Raw genomic sequence first — 15,465 nt, 5'->3', positions numbered from 1 at the left:
GTGTCTCTGTTCCACAGAGGTTGTGCGTGTCTCTGTACTCCTGTGTGTGAGGCAACTCATTCTCTTTATACAGATTAACTCATTTAATCCTCATAATAACCCTATGAAGTTGGAACTATTAGCCCCTTTTTACGTTTGAGGACACTGACACATAATCTCTTGTAAATAAATTCAGGGGAATGATTTCATAAACTGTTAAGACAATTTGGACAACCCTCCCATCAAGTCATCTTATTCCATTTTATTCTTCATATGAGCCTGTGGCATTTTCTCCCTCCTTCCTCCAACCCAGTCAACCAGAAGAGACAGTGGTGGTGACTGACCATTAGGTAGCCTTGGCATCTGGTTAATCACATACAAATTTCCCTGGGATTCTCCTTAACCTTGACTTGAAACTTTGCAGTGTTTGGAATGGAGTGAACCACAAATCTCCGTGGTCCATTACTGCCACCTTGAGGTGACATGTTGAAACACAGATTCCAGATGGGGTAAGGGAAAAAAGCAAAAAAAGTAACCCTAGTCCTGTCCAAAAGCAAGTTGTTTTTGTTGTTGTTGAGTCGCTAAATCATGTCCTACTCTTTGGGACTCCATGGACTGGAGCCCACCAGGCTCCTCTGTCCTTCACAATCTCCCACAGTTGGCTCAAGTTCATCTCCATTGAGTTGTTGATGCTACCAAACCATCTCATCCTGTTGCCTACTTCTCCTTTTGTCTTCAGTCTTTTCCCAGCATCAGAGTCATTTCCAGTCAGCTCTTCACATCAGGTGGCCAAAGTATTGGAGCTTCAGCATCAGTCCTTCCAATGAATATTCAGGGTTAATTTCCTTTAGGACTGACTGGTTTGATCTCCTTACAGTCCAAGGGTCTCTCAAGAATCTTCTCCAGCACCACAATTCTAAAGCATCAGTTCTTTGGCACTCAGCCTTCTTTATGGTCCAACTCTCAAATCTGTACACGACTGCTGGAAAAAAAACATAGCTTTGACTATGTGGACCTTTGCTGGCAAAGTGATGTCTCTCATTTTTAATACACTGCCTAGGTTTTTCATAACTTTCCTTCCAAGGTGCAAGCATAGTGTGAGCTAAAGGACTTCATTTAGATGCTTTCCCACCCTCCAAGTTAGTAGCTTTATTGGCACTTGAAGAGGAGTGTAGGCTCATCGAAAGTTTCCAGTCTAGAGAGGCTTGAAATCCACCCCGATCTGATGTCCACGCTGTGGCTTTTTTGTCCTCAATCAGAGGAAGGAAGATGCCTTCAACTCTCCCAAGCTAGGCCTGGTTGTGATTGGTGGGGCAGGAGTGAAATCAGGACTATGGGAAATGCATGACAAGCAGCTGGTGGAAGGAAGAAGGAAGTGAATTTCTTTGGAGCTTAAAAAAGTTATCATGGTAATTCCTCATGAAAAGGGAAATTCTCAGTATGACTCAGATACATCTGCTCATTTCCCTAGTTCCATCTCTGCTCCCAAAAAAGCCAAAGGGATTGTTTAAAGCTCATAGGATACATTCAGTGAACAAACCGGACATGGGCTCAGCTCTTCCCAGCATTCGACTCTTGTCGAAAGATAAACCACAGAATTCCCCCAAAGAAGTAGGAGGGTAGGCTGATGGAAAGCCCTCTTGATTTATTTTTTTTTCAAAGATTCTTTTTCTTTTTTTTGATGTGGACCATTCTTAAAGTCTTTATTGAATTTGTTACTGTATTGCTTCTGTTTTGTGCTTTGGTTTTTTGGCCACGAGGCATGTGGGATCTCAGCTTCCCTGACCGGGAATTTAATGCGTACCTGCTGCATTAGGAGGTGAAGTCTTAACCACTGGACCACCAGGGAAGTCCCATACTCCTGGTTTTTAAGAATCTTTGGTTTGTGAGATGATAGACACTGAAATGATTTGGACTAGATAAAGGAAGACTAGATTAGAGGATGTAAATTTTTAAAATAATTTAAATAGTTCATTTTGGTGAAAGTCGCTTAGTCATGTCTGACTCTTTTTGACCCCATGGACTATATAGTCCATGGAATACTCCAGGCCAGAATACTGGAGTGGGTAGCCTTTCCCTTCTCCAGGGGATCTTCCCAACCGAGGGATTAAACCCAGGTCTCCCGCACTGCAGGCGGATTCTTTACCAGCTGAGCCACCAGGGAAGCCCAAGAATACCGGAGTGGGGAACTTTTCCCTTCTCCAGCAGATCTTCCCGACCCAGGAATCAAACTGGGGCCTCCCACATTGCAGGCAGATTCTTTACCAACTGAACTATCAGGGAAGCCCCAGTTCATTCTGGTAAATATCCTTTAAGTATTTTTTATTTACATCAACGTTTTTTACACAAGCCTAACATAACACACATTTTTATGTGTTATTTAAATATTACATTATGTATATTTTTTCATCATAACCTGTAGGCTTTGTAATTAGCAGCTAGCTGGATACACGAAGGTATGTGTGTGTGTGTGTGTGTGTGTGTGTTAGTTGCTCAGTCATGTGTGACTCTGCAACCCCATAGACTGTAGCCCACCAGACTCCTTTGTTCATGGAATTCTCCAGGTAAGAATACTAGAGTGGGTTGCCATTTCCTACTCCAGAGGATATACGTCAATGTTAGTCTCCCAATTCATCCCACCTCTGTTGTTCTGATTCTTTGATATTTTTCTTAGCTCAACTTCAGCCTCAAGCCTTGAGCTCAGATGCAAGCGTCCAGGGTTGCAGGAACAGAAAAAGAGAGGAATCATTGGTCTCTGAGCACATTTTAAGAGAAATTTTAAGGTAGTAAACCATCATAATGTTTGTATAAACTATGGCAAAACATCCCAAGAAGAAACAAGGATAAATTAAAGGTGGGAGGCATTTAGAGAAGGTTGACAAGGAGAGTTGAGTTTGACCCCAGGTTGTATGATTCCGTTACCTGAAACATCCAGGCGGGACCAACCCATAGAGGCAGAAAGCAGGCTGATTGCCAGGGCTATGAGTCTGTGAGGCGGGAGGGGTGGTGAGTGACTAGTTTCACTGGGTATGTGTTTCTTTTTAAGGTGACAGAAGTGTTCTGGAATGAGACAGCAGTGATGATGGCACAACTTCGTGAATACACTAAAACCCCCTGAATTTTACAGGGTGAATTTTATGGTAGGTGAATTATATCTAAAGACGATGGGTGCTGTATTTTAGAATGAATTTACTAACACTGTCCTAACTGACGGCACAGGCCCTGGCCCATCCCGAGAGCGGAGCTCTGTCTTGCTCCATCTCTAGCCTCATCTGGCCAGGAGCCCGACACCCTAAATGCCCAGCAGGGAAAAGCACAGATAGGATTTGAATCTTGGCTCTATCAGTTTCCATATGAATAATCTTGGGCAAGCTACTTACCCTCTCTGAGCCTCAGTGTCCTCATCTGTCAAATAAAGATGAGGATAGTATTTATCTCACAGGTTATTGAGAAGATTAATGGACTTTGAATATAGCGTCTGGCGAGGAATAGATACTGCATATGTGTGAGTGACTGGCTTTCCAGGTGGTGTCAGCGGTAAAGAACCCGCCTGCCTATGCAGGAGACATAAGAGACACGGGTTTGATCCCTGGGTCGGGAGGATCCCCTGGAGGAGGGCACGGCAACCCACTCCAGTATTCTTGCCTAGAGAATCCCATGGACAGAGGAGCCTGGCTGGCTACAGTCCGCGGGGTGGCAAAGAGTCAGACACGACTGAGCGACTCAGCACAGCACAGCACAGGTGTTAGTGACCATCTCCCTCAACAACCAAACAGCACCCTGGTCTGCAGGGATGTGAAAACCTGCCCAGCTGCTGCCTGCGCCCCTCCCCCAGGCCACAGGGCAGAAGTTTCCCCACCAGCCACACAGGGGGTTTCTGAGGTGGAGCTACTCTGGGTTCTTTGACATCTTAAAACCAGGAAGGCCCTATTTAAGCTCCTGGAGTGCCTCTCTCAGCATTTTTTTTCCTGCAGAGTCCTCTTTCAGGGACTCTTCAGACTCCATCAGGTCTGACTTTGCCACGTTGGGACCACCGTCTTAAGGTCCTGAGTTTGTGAGGTTACGGCAAAGGAAAGTGTTGCCATTTTTATCACGTCTATCTTTTTCCTGCAGTTTTAAGTAAGATCATTAACTTAATCAGTTCTTTACTCTGCTTAAACATTTAAATCACCTGGGCGGGCGGGGGCCAGAAGAATGCTGATCCTGGGTACCTCCCCAGGGAGTCTGATTTGATTTTAACTGATCCTTGGGCTACAGCCTGAGGATCAGGTTTTCCACTCCCTTTCCTCTGGAACTCTAACTGAGCAGACCAGTTGGGAACCATTAGGCTAAAGGAAGTGTTCTGAGGAGACCAGTAGGAAAAACTAACGCGTGCACACACACACACGCATACATGCACACACACATATACAGACCCACTCAGACATACACACAGACATAAACACATGCCCATACATAAACGCACACATACACATACCCCCCCAATACACAGACACACACACATACATACACACATATACATACCCACACAGACATACACCCATACATACATGTACACATATCTATACACACGCTAGATTTAATGTCTTGAAATGTGTCTGTTCAAAAATACCACTCTATAATTTCATTTCCCATTGTATAAAAGGTCACAGGGAGAATATTTGCTTCAAAGGAAAATTACTTCTGAACCGTGGGAATGATCAATGCATGTAAGTGAGGTTTCTACTACTTTTCCCCAGTTTGTTTTCCTTTTTAAACCACACAGGAGACTGTCACAAGCTGGGTCACATTTTCTTCCAGGAAAGTTGTGGTGTGTGGGCTCAGCTGCACTGAGGCATGTGGGGTCTTCCTGGACCAGGGATCAAGCCTGTGTCCCCCACATTGACCGGGGGATTCTCAACCCCTGTACCACCAGGGAAGTACACCACCACGACCTATTTTAATCTGCCAAGGGTTTAACAAGCTTCCAAAATTCCTAAATATTTAATACTCAGGTCTTTGGAGCTGATAGTAGGAACTGGTTCCAATATGCCACTGTTCCATTCTCTCTCTCTTTTTATAAATGAAAACTGTCCACAATTTTAAAAATAGGACACAACCTGGATAACATGTTTACTCTTCATTTTATCCTGCAGTGCAGTGTTGGAAAAAAGAACTTGCCTTGGAAATCCCAGCTGAGTCTCAGTTCTACAATTTATTAGCTGTGTGACCTTAGGTAGGTTACTTAATTTTCCTGAGCCTGGTTCCTCAGAGAAAAATACTATCTCGCCAAGTTTTTGTGAGGATTACTTGAAGTAACATAAATGGCTTTAAAAATGTCAAGTGTTGTTATCATGGTAATTATCGTTGTTGATTGTCAGACCGAACACTCAAAGGAAGTAAATGAGATTAAGACCTGACAGTAGACAGTGATTAGCATTTTCTATAATCCTTTGAAAACCATTAAACCATTACTGAGTCATTAGCAAGAATTTTTTAAGGGGATCTTTTGTGAAATCGCTAATAAAGCCATTGGCAGCACGGCAAGGACATCGAAGGGACCGTGAGGTCTATGACAGTGGGAGCAGGAATACTGTCCACTAGGAAGTCTTGTGGGAAAGACCAAGAGGTGGGGGCAATCTGGAATGAAAAATACTGTCCAGGCCTATGGAGTAGGTGGAGTAGGAGAGGAGTTTAAAGGGCGAATCCCTTATACAGCACACCTGGGTCACACATACATTTCTGTGCACATGGATCCCAGTGCCCGCGGGTGAGAAAGTCATACAGGAGTTGAGTGGAGGCTGGAGGAAGCAGATGGGGACAGCAAGCCTCCCATTTGCTGAGTGCTGGTTGCCTTCCTTATATAAGTTCCTTTCTCTGACTTCCCTGGTGGGCCAGTGGTTAGGACTCCGTGCTGCCACTGTAGGAGGTGCTGGTTCAATTGCTGGTTGAGGAACGAAGATCCCACACATTGTGAAAAGTGAAAGTGTTAGTGGCTCAGTTGTGTCTGACTCTTTGTGACCCTATGGACTATAGCTCTCCAGGCTTCTCTGTCCATGGGATTTCCTAAGCAAGAATACTGGAGTGAGTTGCCATTTCTTTCTCCAGGGGATCTTCCCGACCCAGGGATCAAACCCAGGTCTCCTGCATTTCAGGCAGATTCTTTACTGTCTGAGCCACCAGGGAAGGCCACCCTGCCCCCACCCCCCCGCCCCTACATGCTGTATGAGTGGCCAAAAAAAAAAAGTCCCTTTCTGTCTTTTATCGACTTGGAAATTCATCTTCTCTGATGAGTGCTCCCATTCCCCAGCTTTCCAGATGACCCTGACTAACCCTCCCCATCAGCAAGGGTCTCCTCCTCTGACAGTGAGGTCAGAGGACCTGGACGTTGAGTGGAAAAGTTTTGGAAGTGACATTCCTCTGATTGAGGCCTCTAAACCCAAGAAATGCCAGTTTCCTCTGAAAGTAAAAGTTGAACCCCCAGGTCTCCAAAGTGGATGCTGGGTGGAGGTCTTTCTAGGGTGGAGGAGTAAAGAGACCCTGAGGCCTGACTTCTACATCACATTCTCTATCTCTGCCCAGCACAGTGGGCAGAAAGCGAGAGTGCTCTGAAGATGGTCCCAGCTGCCACCACCATGCTGACCACAGGGGGCGCTGTTTGCATTCTAACACTAGTGCAAGTTGGGGTGGGGGGTGGGGGGCAGGAGGGTGGGGGGTGGGGGGCAGGGGGGTGGGGGCGAGTAAATCAGTCCTCAGCCTTCCTTGGCACTGCCACCCTCCCCTCTTTTTAATAAATGGGTCCTCAAAGCCCCCAGGGCAAACATAAACCAAAACAAACTCCCCAGATTCAAAAGCAGGGTGATAGGAGATGGACTTGATGTCTTGGGACCAAGGCCCTGTTGTGTTAGTTGCTCAGTCGTGTCCAATTCTTTGTGACCCTATGGACTGTAGCTACCAGGCTTCTCTGTCCATGGAGTTCTCCAGGCAAGAATACTGGAAAGGATAGCCATCCCCTTCTCCAGGGGATCTTCCTGACCCAGGGATCGAACTCGGGTCTCCTGCATTACAGGCAGACCATCTGAGCCATTCTTTACCATCTGAGCCATCCCACCACTTAAATCACAGTTTTGTGTCAGCCTGGCTAAGGGCTACCCAAAGGCTGCAGATCTCTTGGCACATGAGGTTCTGTTTGTTCAATCTTTCATTCGAATGAAAACTCAGCGCACACCTCTGTGCACTCTAACACAGACACTGGGGCTGCAGAGGTAAAAAGAACATGGGTCCAAGTTCTCTGAGGCAGTGCATCACAGTGATCAAACGTGTGAGCCCTAGAACCAGGCTGCCGTGTGGCACTGGGCATGTATTGGGGTGGCCAAAAAGTTCGTTTGGGTTTTATATTATGATGTTATGTAAAACTTGAACAAATCTGTTGACTAACCAATTAACTTGACATTTCTGTGCATTGGTTTTCTTCTTGATGAAATAAGAAATTTAATAGAATCTCTTGCCCAGAGATGACATGAGGAACAAATGAAGAAATGAAAAACACTAAGAACAATATCAGTCACCTAACATGCACTCAGAAAATGCTTCCGCTATAATGGTGATGATGATGCTTCTAGATTTCTGGGTATCAGAGTAAATTCAAAAAGGGAAAAACAGCTTCAGCCATGCAGGTAGTTCTTTCAGAAATCCATGTACTGCCCCATTGCAGGTCTTGGCATATGACCCGATAAGTGACCCCAGGAGCTTGGAGCTGACCTGGTTTCAGGTTGGGCATTTTCTGTTCAAATAGCTCACTTTCCCAGCCAGCACTCGCCTCTCTCCGCTGTTACACTTCCGCAGACACACAGAGTGGCTGCCGTGAGAAACCGCTGGCCACACCTCTCGATCAATTTCTCTCCAGGCTCAGCACTTTCAGGGGACCCTGGCTTATCTCTCAGCTCAGCACACACGTGTGTCCTCACTCATCCCGCAACCGTGCTCTCATCCTGTTTTCCTGACAAGACAGAGCAACTCAGCCTCTTATCTCCTATTCAGAATACCCACGGTTTTCTGTGCATCCTTGGTCCAAAAATCCCTAAAGCTCCTACCCGTGAGGATTTCAGTTGACAAGGGGAGAAATCACATGCTGTAATCATGCCAGAGCCCAAGCTCTGAACCTGAGGTGTGTACCAAGTTTGCACAAAGGAAACCTCACTAGTCCCACATCCCGACCTTTTATTTATTTATTAGAGTGTACTGGGTCTTCCTTGCTGTGCAGACTTTTCTCTAGCTGCAGTGAGCGAGGGCTACTCTCTAGCTTCGGTGCATGGGCTTCTCATTGTGGAGTCTTCTCTTGTGGAGCATGGGCTCTAGCGCACTTGGGCTTTAGTAGTTGCAGCTCGTGGGCTCCATAGTTGTGGTTCCCAGGCCTTAGAGCACAGGCTCAATAGTTGTGGGCTTCCCTTGTGGCTCAGCTGGTGAAGAATCCGCCTGCAGTGCGGGAGACCTGGGTTCGATCCCTGGGTTGGGTAGATCCCCTGGAGAAGGGAAAGGCTACCCACTCCAGTGTTCTGGCCTGGAGAATTCCCTGGACTGTATAGTCCATGGGGTTGCAAAGAGTTGGACACGACTGAGCGACTTTCACTCACTCAGTTGTGGCACACAGGCTTAGCTGTTCCATGGCATTTGGGCTCTTTCTGGACCATGGATCGAATCCGTGTCTCCGGCCTTGGCAGATTCTTTATCACTGAGCCACTTGGGAAGCCCCCTTCCCCCACCCCCGTTTCCCATCTCTTGAGAGCTTTAGAAGAAGGAAATTTGATGGTATCACTGCCTATTTGCTTCAGGAAAATCGCATCTTACTGCCTCTGGCCTGAGATTCTTCCTAAGCCAGACCTGCCTTCCTGCTCTGTCTCCCTCTCTCTCTCTCCTCTTTCACATTCTATTTGGGTCAACATCATAAACCAGTCCCTAGACATGTACCTCCTCACTTCTTCCGCAAGCTTCCTTGGCTGGAGCCAAGCTTGGTTGAACACCTTCAGCTCACCCTTCAGTTAATCCTGCGGTAGCTCCTCCATGCTTTTAGCATTTGCTCCTCTACCTACCAGCCTGCAAGATCTCCCAGGACTGGGTCTGCACCTTCTCAACACTGCAGTCCCAGCATCGCACACAGTACGTGGCCTATGGGCAGCACCCAGTAAATCTCGGTGCGTTGAGTAAGGGGCATCACCCTCAGAGGAAGAGTGTTAGCCGCAGTCAGCAGTCGAGGGTTTATCATGTGCCAGCTTTTGTGTTTCCTTCAAACCACACTGTGCGGTGAATACTATTATTATCCTTATTTTACAGATGATGGTCAAATGATGGGTCCAAGGTCTCACCAGTAAAAGAGAGTGGAGCCAGATTTTAAATCCAAGGCAGGACTTCCCTGGGATCCAGTGGTTAAGAATCCACCTACCAACTCAGGGGACAGGGGTTCGATCCCTGGTACAGGAAGATTCCACATGCCACGGAGCCACTAAGCCCATGTGCCACAGCTACCGACTCTACTCCCTAGAGCCCATACTCCACAGCAAGAGAAGCCCACACACCACAACTAGAGAGAGTCCCAGCTCACGGCATCTAGAGAAAACACATGCATAGCAATGAAAACTCAGTGCAGCCAAAATAAATCAACAAATAAATAAAAATAAATAAATAGATCCAGGGCACCTTGACCTCAGACACTTGCTCTGAACCACCACTCCATGTTGCCTCTATGCAAACACAGGGCTGGATTTATAAAGGATGGGGAAGGAGAAGGGGCAAGCCATTCAGTACCTTTGCTGCTTAGGTTGTGTGCAGGAAGGGAGGGGGCCTGGGCCAGGAAAGGTGGCCTAAAGTGTGATTGGCCAGATGGAAACAATGGATGTTAGCGGGGAAGCTAACATGTGCTCACATGTGTGCCTTGGAAAGATGAGCGCAGAGAGTGGGTTAGTCCAGGGCTGCCGCTGGAGGGAGGGTGGGATGAAGCTGTTATGGAGAAGGTCCCCGTTGAGGTGGATCTGGTATCAGAAGGGTCTGGAGCAGAGATTCTGGAAGTTTCTAGGGCAGACTTTAAGGTTTACACCTTGGCTAGCTTTGGGCTTTAATTGTAAGTTTTGAAGCAGAGCCCCAAGAGGGAAGCTGTTCCTTGAAGCCCATGTGTTAAGAAACACAGATGTAATATTGATGCTCAAAACCACTTAAGGAGTAATTCTGTGCAGGTCTCCCCAGCGATTTATTGGACAGGTCTGGAGATTTGCAAAATGGATTTCATTCAATTCATATTTTGGTTCTTAATCCCCCCTGCATGCCAAATTCTTCACATTTCAATTTGGTATTTCAGAACCTATTTAAATAAATCATGAGAGCTTAATGGAAAAATCAAAATCAAATTAAATAAATGGGTTAACTGTTCAGCTGCTAGGTTTTACTCCAGCCATTACAGGGTTAGGAAAAAACCACAGAGCAATTTATAACTAACCTGTCTGCTCAGGGAGAGACCTCTATATAAACCATTTCCTCCTGGGCATCCTTAACCCATCTCAAATGACACATGGAGAAAACATCTGTTCTTTGACAAATACCTATACAAGAACAATTCAAATCTCGAACCCAAATCAATAGTAAGCGTATATCCTACTGCATTTTAAATAGATATAAGAACTCTAGTAGAAGTCACTGCAAGTCATTAAAGTTTATGTACCAAGCTGAATGCTCAGAGGGAGTTAAATTCCTTAAAATGGAGAGAATTAATGGAGGAGAGAATCTGAGGGTGAAAAAAGGTGTGTCCTTGAACTCATCCTTCTCTTAGGGGTCTCAAAGGCTCACAGACATTTTTAGGGTTCTGTTTCTCTCCTCCCCCACCCCCTGCTTTACCAGCTATGCTGCTGTTCCATCTCACATTACCGTTGCTGGACAAGATTCCTGAAAAGGTAACTGCTTCATTTCGAAAGGCTGTTTTCTTGCCCTTGTTTCACCTCCTATCTTTCCTCCCTTTACTTTGAAATGCTGAAGTGTTGTCTTAATTGCTGGGGTATTAGATTTTTCTGCAGTTAACAACCTCCAATTTTAATGGCTTATGAAAGTAAATACTGATTTCTCCGTCATGGGACTTGAGGTCAGCCGAGGCTCAGCTGTGTCTCGCCTGAACTTGCAGGACTCCATTGAACTTGGCTAGGCTTGGCTTCAAGCTTCAGGTCAGGTTCAGGTCTGCTCTCTGTGTTTTTCATTTGGATACCCGAGCTGGAGGGACAGTGGCCACCTGGGGCATCATTTTCTCATGCAGGAAGGCGGGGATGCAAGACAGCAAGGAAAAAGACACAACGACTCTTAGAGCCTCTTTGTAGCACTGGCGTGCTACCATGTTCACCATATTCCATTGGTCAAAGCACGACATGTGGCCCCACCCAAAATCAAGGAGATGGGGAGAAATAGCCCCGTGGTGAGGTGTGGGCAAAGAGTGTGAATGCTGACTGATGACTAATAAAGTCTACTCTAAGTGGGAGGGTGTGGAGTACAGGGCTCTCTCAACTGTCTTTTTCTAGAGAAAAACAAATAGCTCTCTGACATTTATGCTCTGCCCTTGTTTTCAGCGCTCAAAGTTAGTGCCTCCACTTCTCTGGCAGACTGAAATATAATTAGTCAATAGTAATCATGGAAACACTTTAGAATGTGTTGTGTAACTACCATGGACACAGGCCCTTTATGTGTAATTCATATATCGAGTCCTCATTTCAGGCTTTGCAAACAAATACAACTTTTCATGACTGTACCCAATTTCTACTTCACTTTCTGTTTAGTACTCCCATTCCAAAGAGTTGCAGTAACTTAGTCTGAGTCACTTTAGGGTGGGGGCTGGTAGAGTGGGATCTGGTGGGTTATCACCTGTCAGCATGGGATATTCTCATGTGCCCTTATTCACACCTGGCCTCTGAAAGGTGATGTATATGGCGCTGTCTTCGGTACCTCATTCTGATGAGGCCCTTTGGATCTGGCTCCCTCTCAGGCACTCTTTTGCCTTTCTCTAGATTGCAGAAAATTTTGTTGTTGTTGTTCAGTCACTACATTATGTCTGACTCTTTGTGACCCCGTGGACTGCAGCATGCCAAGCTCCTCTGTCCTTCACTATCTCCCGGAATTTGGAAGTTGCTGAAATTCACGTCCATTGAGTCAGTGCTGTTATCTAACCATCTCATCCTCTGCCACCCTCTTCTCCTTTTGCCCTCAATCTTTTCTAGCACTGAGGTCTTTCCCAATGAGTCAGCTCTTCACTTCAGGTGGCCAAAGTATTGGCCATTGGTGCAGAAAATATCAAGCTATAATTTCTTCCTTGATTTGCCCCCTATTAATTTCTGCTGTATTTTTTCCCATCAGGCTGGGCATGGGGGATTTTGAGGTCTTATGAGCTGCGAAGGTTTTACATGTGTTCTGGGGTCTTTCAAACTCATTGGGTTGTCCATTGTCTTTCCTCTCTGGGCTTAGTTCCAGATGGACTGGGGAGGGGCAAGGGTCAGGGCTCTTTCTGGAACCACATGGGTCAATGACCAACCCTCTTGACCAATCCTTCACTGACAGGATTTTATCTTGGTTACACTGGGATAACCTGGCTGCAGAAAATCTTCCCCAATTTTTTTTTTTTTTTAGGGCATAATTTTATACTCTGAGAACTTCACCTTCATCACAGGTAGGGAAGTTGATGTTGAGGCAAATGAAGTCGCTGTCCAAAGTTGACCGAGTTCAGAAGAGAGGAATGGAGAGACTTGAATTTTAAAGCTGACACCCTCTCCACCAGGCTAACCTGACTTTATGGACAAAGAAATGTTTTTGAGCAAAAAAATGGGACAAAGAGGGGATTTTTGGGCATTTCAACTCGAGTGTGAAGATTGCAATGCCTTGTTGGGGAACAAGACAGGGCATTTCTTTCTCAGGACCTTCTGTTGGGTGGTTACTCTCAGATCTTATTTCTAAGACTACAGAACACAGTCCAGATGGAGAGAGTCTGAGACAGCTTCCCCCTTCCTAGAGCTAGACCCAAGTGCCTAGTGGGTCACCCTGGACTCGGTAGTTGGGTTTGAAAACCAGGCTTTGGTTTGTGGGCCAGAAAGCAGTGCTTACATGTGGCATAGTTATGCTTCCTCTTACTTTGGGGGAAGACCTGATAAATGAAGGCTGTTGTTCTAGCTTCTCTGATTTCTGTTGCAAGTGATATTTCTTCCAATTTAAGAGATTTTACTCCATTGTTGAGCATAGGAAATAAACTTGTGTGATTTAATTAAAGCCATATTCTTGCTCCAGGCCCCTTCTCCCCCGGCGATACTGTCTACACAAATGATGGACTTGGGCAGACATCACATTCTCTGTATTCTTTGTCAAAACCACAACATTTTCTTCTCTGTCACTCTTGGTTTCTCTCTCACTTGTCATTAATCATGGTGGTACGCCCAAATATTATTCTTGCAAGATAGCATCACCAAGGCACAGGGAATAGGAAATCAGACAAATATCTTTTTTTGTGTGTAACTGTTCGCTTTTTTCAGCCTCTACACATTTTGAAAGAAGTTGGAACACTGTCTGAAGTATTACTGTTTGTCTGTTACTTAGCTTCCCTAAACCTCATGAAATAATGGAATATTGACTGGAGAACAAAAAAGTGGGTGGAAGTCCCAGCTGTACGTATGGTATATCCCATTTGTGTGAAAATATATACATAAAAAACTTGCTGGGAGAAAACATACCAGTGTGTTGATGGTGGTTGTCCCTGGGTTTTGAGATTATGGGCAAATTTGAATTTCTTCTTTATGTTACTCAGCCCGGCTGCTCTTCTCTTTCACAAAACTTGCTTCCAAATGAATTTTCCTGTTTCCAAAATTATACTCATTCTCAAATTCAGAGATTTGCTGCTTTTTAACAATATTTTTAAAATGTACAGCCGGCTTTGAAGGGAATCACACACAAAAAAGATTCTCAGCACAGTTTTAAGCATTGGCAACTCAGGATAATTGGATGATGTGACTGAATTGAAGGAGCAGCATTCATTTTGTCTTATAATTTCTGGCAGCATCAGATGTGATGCTTTGATAGTTATGTACGTAGATGGAAAGAAAAGATAACCTTTTCTATTGTTCAGTATGTTTTTTTAAACTCCAGATCAATGTACCATGAGAATGTAGTAATTCAACCAGTCACCTGGAAAATTCCTGTATATGCAAAGTAAATATGTACCTTAAGAAACCCAGTTCATTGAGTTCTTCAATATAAAGCAAGTCTTTCTGCTTATATAAATAAAAAGAGGAACTACCCTCTGTTGAAAACTAAGCTATGAAAAAAATATGATTCTGAAGAACTGTTTCTGCTCTGAAATATAGAATATGAAAATCAAGGATTATTAGCTCTCATACACAAAATATGTTTTATTAAGAAAACTGAGACATTTAGAATGGTAACATTGGGAGTGACTATGAACTTTTCACAGGTTTTACTTTGTAGATTTTAATTAGGTAACTTGTCTGGCTCACTTGTATTTTTGTTAATTTATTTAGAATGGGAAATGAAAACTTTTACTTTCAATATCTTGTGGAACTGATAATTGAAGATTGTCAAAAGAAGACAAAACATACGAAACTGAATGTTAGTAACTCAGAAATATTTACCTGATTGACAAAAACTCAATCACATTTGCCTTTCCTGTGAACATTTCATAAATATTTGAAGGCCTTTTATGGCTGGGGGCTTCCCTCGTGGCTCAGACGGTAAAGAATCTGCCTACATTGCTGGAGACCCAGGTTAGATCCCTGTGTGAGGAAGATCCCCCAGAGAAGGGCCTGGCAACCCACTCCAGTATTCTTGCCTGGAGAATTCCATGGACAGAGGAACCCGATGCGCTGTAGTCCATGGGGGTGCAAAGAGTTGGACACGACGGAGCGACTAACACTTTCACTTTTTCACTCTTATGGCCCCTGTGTGTAAAGCCTTTTGCTGCTCCCCTGTATATATGATAACGGTGTGTTTTTAAGTAAATATTGGGAGACTTATTCAGACAAGCATGGGTGGCGGCATTGCAGAATATATGTAATTACGAGTTTCATTGCCTATACTTTATTCATATGATCTCTGTTCTCAATGACTTTACAGTCTTATTGAGAAGATTTCAAATTTGCAGTTATTAAATAATGCATCAGACTGAGTTCTAGAACGTGTTATACTGAATATAAAACAGGTGCCAGAATATAGGACACAAAAAAGAAGGGTTTTGTGGTCAAGTCGTAGAGGGTCTGAAATAGCCAGAGAAGTTTTCATGAAACAGGTGGTCTTTTTCTTTTCTTTTCTCTAGGATTCTGCCTTCTGGTGACTAGTTGTTTTTTTTTTTTAATACATTTATTTTTAATTGAAGGATAATTGTTTTATAAAGGTATGCCAGTTTCTGCCAGACATCAACATGAGTCAGCCATAGGTATAGACATGTCCCCTCCCTTTTGAACCTCCCTCCCCTCTCCCACTGGATCC

The 15,465-nt window shown here is 44.6% G+C and overlaps 1 protein-coding gene and 1 long non-coding RNA gene across 2 annotated transcripts in view; both read left to right on the top strand.

Annotated features, from left to right (window-relative positions):
- Window positions 1-15,465, top strand: part of CD83 (CD83 molecule) — a 176,498-nt gene that overhangs the window by 120,804 nt on the left and 40,229 nt on the right. The window lies entirely within an intron of this gene.
- Window positions 2,654-5,194, top strand: LOC145518253 (uncharacterized). Its single transcript, XR_014062781.1, has 4 exons — window positions 2,654-2,762; window positions 3,026-3,119; window positions 4,625-4,688; window positions 5,115-5,194. It is a non-coding gene; the product is annotated as an uncharacterized LOC145518253 (long non-coding RNA).

This window comes from Giraffa tippelskirchi, chromosome 8, assembly GCF_054371585.1.
Source record: "Giraffa tippelskirchi isolate mGirTip1 chromosome 8, T2T-mGirTip1v1.2.pri, whole genome shotgun sequence".
NCBI lineage: Eukaryota > Metazoa > Chordata > Mammalia > Artiodactyla > Giraffidae > Giraffa > Giraffa tippelskirchi.
The sequence above is the reverse complement of the archived record's forward strand: the minus strand, read 5'-3'. Positions and strand labels throughout refer to the sequence as shown.